We start from the raw sequence: 9,218 nt of genomic DNA on the forward strand, positions 1-9,218 counted from the left end.
TTGACTTTTTGTATTTTTAGGGCTTCCACCTCATCTCCTATATAAAGCCCTTGTACCTGCAGCCACCAAAAAGTCCAGCTTTTTAGAGAGTCTAAAACCTAGTTTTTACCTTTTTTAGATATTATTCCTTTTGCACTTTTCTTTTATTTTAGATTTTGTACTTTTTTGAGAGAGAAAGACTAGATTCTTATATTTTGTTTGTTTCATAACTTTCAAAGTATTAAGATTTCGAGTTTTATTCCTTCATCAATATTGTAGATCTCTGTTTCATCTTTCCAATGATGCAAGTTTCATTATTTTCTGGGTTTTTGACATATTTCACCATGTGTTCTTGTGAGTAGTTTGTTTAGGACCTTGAGGATGTGTTAGGCTGGGTTGATCTTGTGGTTTGTTTGATTTGGTTAAGCTTGATTGTTGTAGATCTCTTCTAGGCTAGATGATCTTAATGCTGATCCTATATCTGAGAAGGTAGGGTTTGATTTCAAGCATCTTAGCATCACACCAATGTCTAAGGAGCATAGATAAGGCTAGATCTAGAGCTTACCATTAGGCTTGCTAAGAGATTAGAAGTCTTGTTTGGTTTGAGATGTATTGCTTAATGCCTGCTTGTGTAGATTCTTTTCTTTGTGAGAACAAGTCTAGAAATGCATAGGTTTGATTGTTTCTTGCCATGAGAGTGGATTAAACATGTCTTAGAATAGTATGTCTAGAGATCAGCTCAATGTTTGCTTGAGATTTGTTGACCAAGTTAGATAACCACAATGATTAGCTCAGCCCATGAATCCCTCCTCAAGGCCTTCTTTGTTTATTGAAATCTTAGTCTAAATATCATTGCTTGCTTGTTGTTTGATAGTTTTAGCATTGCTCTGTTTTTCTTGTGTTGCTCTGTTTTCACGTTTAAGTCTAGCTCGACCACGTACTCGACCTACACTCGGTCGAGTGCTGCTCGAGTTCATCCCCAGAACTTGTGTTTTTGATTTGTGATTGTCTTGTTTCATTCCTGTTTCATTTCCATTGCATTCACGTAGTTTCCTATTCATTACTTGTCTTGCATTAGTTCATTAGCATAGTGTCTATCTCTGTTCTAGTTTCATTATAGCTTTAATTTGTCTGTTCTGTTTGCATTTAGTATCTTGTTCTAGTTGTTTTTACTTTCTGCATTTCTTATCTCATTTTAGGATTGTTAGTGACAAACAATCTTTACAATTGGCTTGACTTAGACTCATATGCACATCTTAATTGTTCACAATCACTCAGATAGGATTGACACCTCTTATACTGTAACTGCATAAGGGGAATTGAAACACCCTGACTTCTATTCATTCCATACATCATCATTCCATACATCATTCATTCATACACCACAAAGAAAGTCAGTTTTAATTTGGCGCTGTTGCCCATTTGAGTGTGTTTTGTGACATTTAAGATCATTATTAGTCTAAGATTAAGTTCGTTTTAAACACTTGTGAAGTTCTGAACTGGAATCTTCCTTTGCTTGGCTGTTTTGTGTTTCAGGTACCCACTCGACCAACTACTCGACCACCACTCGACCGAGCTGTGATCGAGCACTTGATCGAGCCAGAAGCCGGACCTAAATAGCCATTACTTCCCAGTCGAATCGACCACCCACTCGAGCCTGCGCTCGACCGTGTACCTGTTCGAGTCTGTAGTAGAGTTTGTTGATGCACACAAGGTCAAAAGGCAAAGATAGTCTTCAACAGCCTATTGACAACATCCACAGGCTACAAAAGGGTTTGAGACATAAGCAAGGAAGAGTAGTTCAACAACAACAAGGTCAAGACATCATGGAGCAACAAGCTATCCATGAGCAAAGACCAAGGCACATTGGTGCAGGAGATGCACCCAATACCCACAACCAAAGGGCTGGAATTGTGCCACCTTCAGTAGCAAACAATAACTTTGAGATCAAGAGTGGATTGATCTCAATGATACAAGCCAACAAGTTTCATGGGTTGCCAATGGAGGATCCACTAGATCACCTTGATGAGTTTGACAGAATCTGTGGACTCACAAAGATCAATGGAGTAAGTGAAGATGGATTCAAATTAAGGCTCTTCCCATTTTCTCTTGGAGACAAAGCTCACCTTTGGGAGAAGACTCTACCTACTGGAGCTATCACCACATGGGATGCATGCAAGAAAGCTTTTCTGGCCAAGTTCTTCTCCAATGCAAGGACTGCTAGGCTGAGGAATGAGATTTCTGGGTTTGCTCAAAGGAATAATGAGAGCTTTTGTGAAGCTTGGGAGAGGTTTAAAGGATTCCAAACTCAGTGTCCTCACCATGGCTTCAGCAATGAGTCACTTCTAAGCACCTTGTATAGAGGAGTGCTTCCCAAGATAAGAATGCTTCTTGACACAGCCTCTAATGGCAATTTCCTCAACAAGAATGTGGAAGAAGGATGGGAATTAGTTGAGAATCTTGCTCAATCTGATGGCAATTATAATGAGGACTATGATAGGACCATAAGGAGCTCCTCAACTGATCAAGAGGACAAGTATAAGAAGGATTTGAAGATGGTCAATGAGAAGCTTGACAAGATCCTCCTCAGCCAATCCAAGTCCATTCACTTCATTGGTGAAGAGGAAGCTCCAGTTCAAGAGGGGGAACCTGACTTTGCTGAGTTGTGCTACATGCAAAACCAGGGAGGATTCAAAGGCTACAACCAAGGAGGTTTCAAGAACAACAATCTCTCTTATAGGAGCACCAATGTGGCCAACCCTCAAGACCAAGTCTATCCACCTCAACAACCTCAACAGCAACAAAACTACATCCCCAAGCAACAACACCAAGTGTTCCAGCCCCAATTGTGTCCCCCACCAGGGTTTCAGACTAACCAGGGCCAGGAACAAGACTTAAGAGCAATGATGCAACAGTTGTTGATTGGGCAAACACAAGGCAAGATTGAGGAAGCCAAGCACTTTGCTGAGTTGAATCAAAGGCTCACATCACAGTACAATGATCTGAACATGAAGTTTGAAGGTCTCAACTCTAGAATGAAGTATATGGAGAGTAACATTGCCTCTACTTCAGCTCCTAAACCCAACCAACTCCCTGGAAAAGCTGTTCAAAATCCAAGGGAGTTCACTGCAAAAGCCATTCATATCTCTAATGAGGAAGTCACTGAGGACAGTGTAGTCCAAGTTTGGGGGAATTCATTAGTTACTGAAGCCCCAAGTGACGTTTGTGCAAAGCAACTGGAGTCCGTTATTGCACTCGACCAAGTACTCGAACAGCCACTCGATCGAGTGCATGCTCGAGTGGTCGATCGAGTTGCAGACTCAGAAGCTGTCAAGCCTGCTAAGTACCCTCCTCCTGCTTACAAGCCACCTCTTCCATTCCCAGGACGTTTCAAAGCACAAAAGATTAAGGAGCTTAGGGAAATCATTGAGAGAAAGGAGATGATGGCTAAGCAACAAGAAGAAGAGAGGGTTTTAAAGGAAGAAGCTGTGGTTGAGGAAGTGTTGGCCATACAAGAGATCACCATTGCTTACCAAGAAGAAGAGAGAGCACCTGCCTTGGAACAGTATGATCCATATCCTCTCTACAAAGACTTTTTGCTTGATTTGTCAAAGAAGAAGGTTGAAGCTCAAGATGAGAAGGATCTTGAGGACCTTGGAGAAGTTATCGTTCCAATCAAGCTTAAGGATCCAGGTCCATTCTATCTGCCTTGCACACTTAGCTATCTTCACTACAACCAATGCCTTTGTGATTTGGGAGCTTCAACAAGTGTGATGCCATACTCCATAGCACAAAAGCTTGGGAGAACTGATTTCAAGTCCACCAACCTTCATATATGTTTAGCTGATGGGTCAAACAAGGAGATAGTTGGAAGGTTGGAGAATGTCCCAGTCAAGATAGGGAAGGCAAGGGTTCACACTGATTTTGTGGTGTTGGAGATGGACAAGGAACCTGAAGATCCAATCATTCTTGGAAGGCCATTCCTAGCCACAATTGGAGCAGTTATTGATGTCAAAGAGGGTCTTGTGACCTTGAACATTGCTGAATATATAGCCATGAAGTTTAACATCTATAACCCAACCAACCTTCCTACCATTGATGATCAACCTTTTACTATCAAGGACAAAGGAGGTCAAGAAGGTTCAAGTGGTGAAGCAACTCCAAAGGCTAAGCTCTCCTTTCAAGATGATTCTGTGGAAAAGCTTAAGAGGTCAGTTCAAGAGTTGACTAGTATGGTTGAGGATCTTCAAGTTAAGCTGAACAAGAGGTCCTTAAGGAAGGCAAGACCAAGGCTCAAAATCAAGAAGAAACATGGTTTGTGTGTTAAGGGTGAGGTGATCAAGGATCAACTTCACAGTGATCAAGAGGTTCCAGGGAGGATTTCATCACCTCCTTGGTATCTAAACCAAGTCTAAAAAGGACACCAAAGTCAAGCTTAGTGACTTTAAACAAGCTCACTAGGGAGGAAGTCCCTAAGGTATCCTTTGTAAATATGGTTTATTTTCCTTGTAGTTTTGATGTGTTTTCTTTTTTTGTTTGTGTTGGACAGGCCTTTAGGTGAGAATGTAGTTGGGTAAGGAGGGAATTAGACTTGGAGAAGGAGACTCGCAAGCCCACTCGACCTACCCACGAGAGGTACTCGACCGAGCAAGAAAGGAATTAAGGCCCATTTGATCTTCAAATCGCTAGAACGATCAAGTGGAGGGAAGAACAAGAAGAAAATTTTGAAATTTCAAAGTTTGGTCAAGGTGCTCGACCGTGTACAGTCGAGTGTGGGGTCGAGTGGCAGCAAAAAGCAGGTCAAAGATTCCCATTTCAAATTTGAATGGTATGGGAGCTCCACCCTTGTCTCTTTGTCCCCTTAGTTTTTTTATATAGACCTTGCACGAAATTATACCTCTCACATTCTCTCATTTGCTCAAAACCATTGAATTCAAGTTTTAAAGTCTCTCTCATAGCTTATCTTTTGCTCAAGCTTAGTTCTTTCAAGTTTTTGGTTCACTAACCCATTAACTTTGAGCTTTGAGTCTATTCCCTTCAGTTCTATTTGAAAAATGTCTTCAAGAATCACTAGGAAGTCTCAACAAACCGCTGCAACCTCCATGGAACGTCATGATGCTAGCCTTGAATCAAGAGGAGAAGCTGGAAGGGCCACTCGACGCCCCACTCGATCATGCACTCGACCGAGTGGTGGTTCGAGCAGCCGGTCGAGCCAGATGCCGTGTCCAAGGAGAGAGAGAGTTGAGGAAGATCCTGAGAGGACTGAAAGTGAGGAGGAAAGGGAGTCAACTCTCAATGAGTTCATGAGGAGACACAAGGCCAAAGGGAAGAGGCCAGCAGTTGAGGTTGAACAAGAGGAGAGTGAGAATGAGAGTGAGGAAGAAAGTGAAAAAGAAGAGATAGAGGATGATGGAGAAGCTGAGTCCTGTGGGTTGTCAAAGAGGCAACTCTATGATGCTTTCATGAGAATGGAGTTCTTAGGGACTAGATATCCACACAAGGAAACCATGGAGAAGCTAGCCATTGGTGAAGATGTGGAGTATCTCTTTGAGAAGAGCAACCTAACTAAGTTTATGGGGCTTTGCATGGAGGGATACAAAGAAGAGAGTTGTGAGTTTCTAGCCACAGTCAAGCTGCATACATATGCAAGGAAGGATGCTGAGTTTGGAGCTGGTCACATTGCTTTCACAATCAAAGGGAAAAGGTATGAACTTTCAATGAAGAAGATAGCCAATGTGTTTGGTTTTGAGGTTGGGAGTAATAGGAGTTTGATGATTCCAAGAGAAGAGCTCTATGCTGTGTGGGAAACCATTGCGGACAACAAATACTACTCATCCTCCAATTCCAAGAGTTCAAGGATAAGGAGCCCAGTCCTAAGGTACTTCCACAAAGCTCTTGCCAACACCTTCTTTGCTAGGAAGGAAACTGGGAATATTAATGAGGGGGAGCTAAAGATGATTGATTTGGGTCTCAATGGAGTCATCTTCCAAGCAAGAAATGGCACCATCATTCTTGGGAGCACTGTGGAGACTGACCTAGCAATGGTGCTCATTGACCACATGATTTACTTGAGAAGTTGGGTAGGCAAGTTGGAGAACAAAGGATCAAGAGGAGCACTAACCATTGGAGGCATCATTACTCCAATCCTACAAGCTGCTAAGGTTCCACTTAGAGGAGAAAGGGTTTCACCAAGATGGATTGACTCTAGCTACCTCACCTCTACTCTCATCCTAGCCAAGGAGATGCATCAAGGGAATCACATTTTCAACTTTGAACTTCCAACACTTGGGAAAAAGCAACTGATTTTGCCTAACCAAGAGCTCACCACCATTCAAGAAGGAGCCAACATTGACTTTTGGCCAGCTGAGGAGCATTTGTTTGATGGGATAGTTCAACTTAGAGTTGATGAAGCTGGAGATGTGAAAATGGCTGATGGGGAGGAGCAATTTCACTTTGAGGATTATGAGCTCAACCCAAGAGATAGTAGAGGAGTGAGGGAGGCTACCAAGAGATTAACCCTTCTGCAAAAATGGAACAAATGGCATGGGAAGAGGTTTGATAAGCTGAAGAAGAAGGTGACCAAGATGGCTAAGTCCATCAAGGGCTTAAAGAAGGAGATTGCTGAGTTGAAGAGTGGGAATTCTTCACCTACACCATCAAGCCCTTTGAGGAGGAGTAGCTCAACTAGAGCACTTTCTAGAGTTGCGAACCCTGTGGAACCAGGTAGGGCCTCAATGTATAAGCCAAATCAGAGGAAGAGGAGCTCAGAGGAGCTCAGAGGAAGAGGAGTGGTACCTCCAATGCACTCGGCCGAATTCCAGCCCAGATCAACCTATGGCTTTCCACCTCCAGCTGCTTATCCAGGATATCAAGGTTACCCTCCCATCCCACCCCAGTACTTCATGGATCCAGCACTCTACCAGCAGCAAGGTCAACATTTTGACACTCGTGGTCCAGCTCGACCCCCCCACTCGAGCACGTACTCGACCGAGTCCCGGTTGATTCCCATCGTCGAGCTGCCCCAATCTCCACCTCCAAGTCACCAGCAAGACCCCAACTACTCCTATGACAGCATGCAGATGGATGTGGACAACTACTTCCACAATCCCTAAGGTACCACTATCACCTTCACTTGTAGATATCATTGCATTTGAAATTGTGTTTTTTTTTTTTTTTTTTTTTTTTTCATCTTGAATCCTCAATCAAATTTCTTTCACACAGGGACTGTGTGATTTAAGTTTGGGGGAGGGTTTGAGATAGCATTTGACATTGTGTTTTGTGATTCTTATTTCAAATTTTTAGCACCATCATGTTAATACTTACATAGCATCTAAGGCATAGAAAAACCCTAAAAATTTGAAATTTTTTGCAAAAATCTTTATAAAAAAAAGAGTGTTCATGTAGTTTGCACTGCACATTAGGATCTTGTTTAGCATGTTTCATGTAGGATTGTATAGTATTTGCATTAGGGATCTATGATGAGTATTCCCTTGTTAGCTTGTTTATTCACTAGACTAGGATCAATGCCCAAGTTAATAGTACTTTGATGCTAGTTGAGTGGTTAGAAGAATAAGATTGAACCAAGCCTTGAATTCCTACATTGCATTTGGTCTAAATTGAAGCATGTTGAGATTTGAAACCATTTCCTATTTATAAGAACCTAAAATTGACTTTCAATTATCAATGTGTGCATTGCTTTAAACTCATGGATACCATATACATATTTGGATCATCTTCTTCCTTTTTACCACTCTTGTTGATCCAAGTAGCTGATTTCCTCATTAAGAATCAGTTCCCCTACCCCTAAACCAAACCTTCTTTCAAGCCATGTTTATTCTTGTGTGTGTGAGGCCTATTTTTGGGATTGAGCTTGGTAGAAAGTGTTAGGTTTGAACTGACAAGAGTAAAGCCTTGTGTAGTTCTAGTTTGCATTTTTCAAACTAGATAGGACTAGGTGGTTCACTTGTTGGGTTTGGGACTTGACTGTCATGAAAAGAAAAGAGGAAAAAGAGAAAGAAAAGGTTAGAGTCTTTAGGAGGGGAATGTGTTTAAGTAAATTTAAAGTCTAGTGAAAGAATGGGAAGAATAAGGTTGTTTAAAGATGGTTCTAGTTAAAGAAAAGAAAGAAAGAAAAGAGAAGTCTAGCAAAATGCTTATGTCTTAAGAATAAGAAGAAAAGAGAACCATAGCAAATAAGTAAGAATCCCCCATTCCACTAGAAAGATCAAATAAGAAACCTCTCCTAAGACTTTAAAATCAAAAGAGAAAAGGGTGAAAAAGAAGAAAAGAAGTTAAAGGGTAGCACTAGGATCAATTGGGTTTAGATTGATAGGATAAACACTTTGGGTGCCTTTGGGTAGACAAGGTTTTGTTCTTGTATGTGTCTAAGTGTTCTTACCTTTAGCATTCTTCTAAAGCTCAATCCATTTTTTTTATGAGAGAACCTTGATATTGATAAGCCCTACTCTAAAAAGAGACCATCATTGTCTCTAAACCTTTTACTGCCAAGCCAAATGAGTTTAAGCATTGCATAAAATTGATTCATGTTCTTGATTAATGAATGTTAAAGGAAATGGTTGATTTGAATGCATGTGGATGTCTAAGGCTCAAATCAGTGAAGGTTGTGATATGCTTGTCTAAAGTCTTTAAGTATAGCTCATTCAACTTGCATCATAGTACTAGTAACTTGGACATTGATTCTAGATAGTCTATTTGCAAGCTTTAGGAGCTGAGATCCCACTTTCAAACCTCACCTACCTTCTTTTGTCTTGATTATTTGCTTGAGGGCAAGCAAAGACTAAGTTTGGGGGTGTTGATGTTCATATATTTTACCTTGTTTTCCCTTAGTTTATTCACAACTTTTGCATCTTTTGCTATCCATTTAGGCCATTATTGTGTAGCTTTAGGACTAATCATGCATTAGAGTATAGTTGCATTGCATTTGCATCTTTTCATGCATAAACAGGTGATTTTGGAGCTTAAGGAGCATGGAAGCAATCCTGAGGAGAAAACAAGAGAGTTAAGGCTGTAGAATCAAGGTCCGGAGTCCAACTCGACTGCACCACTCGACCACCACTCGACCGTGTGCTGAGAAGGACTCGACCGAGTGGAGAATGCACGAGAGAAGCCAGCTCGACCAGCCACTCGACCGAGCACTGGTCGAGTTGACCGAGCCGTTGACTGCTTTGACTTTTTGTATTTTTAGGGCTTCCACCTCATCTCCTATAAAACGCCCTTGT

At 41.4% G+C, this 9,218-nt stretch overlaps 1 non-coding gene across 1 annotated transcript; it reads right to left on the reverse strand.

The window, feature by feature from the left end:
* Positions 1 to 2,201: 2,201 nt before the first annotated feature.
* Positions 2,202 to 2,308, reverse strand: LOC147950138 (small nucleolar RNA R71). Its single transcript, XR_015565091.1, has one exon. It is a non-coding gene; the product is annotated as a small nucleolar RNA R71 (small nucleolar RNA).
* Between the last annotated feature and the right edge of the window lie 6,910 nt (positions 2,309 to 9,218).

The sequence above is a fragment of the Camelina sativa genome, chromosome 1, assembly GCF_030686135.1.
Source record: "Camelina sativa cultivar CO46 ecotype springtype chromosome 1, ASM3068613v1".
Classification (NCBI taxonomy): Eukaryota; Viridiplantae; Streptophyta; class Magnoliopsida; order Brassicales; family Brassicaceae; genus Camelina; species Camelina sativa.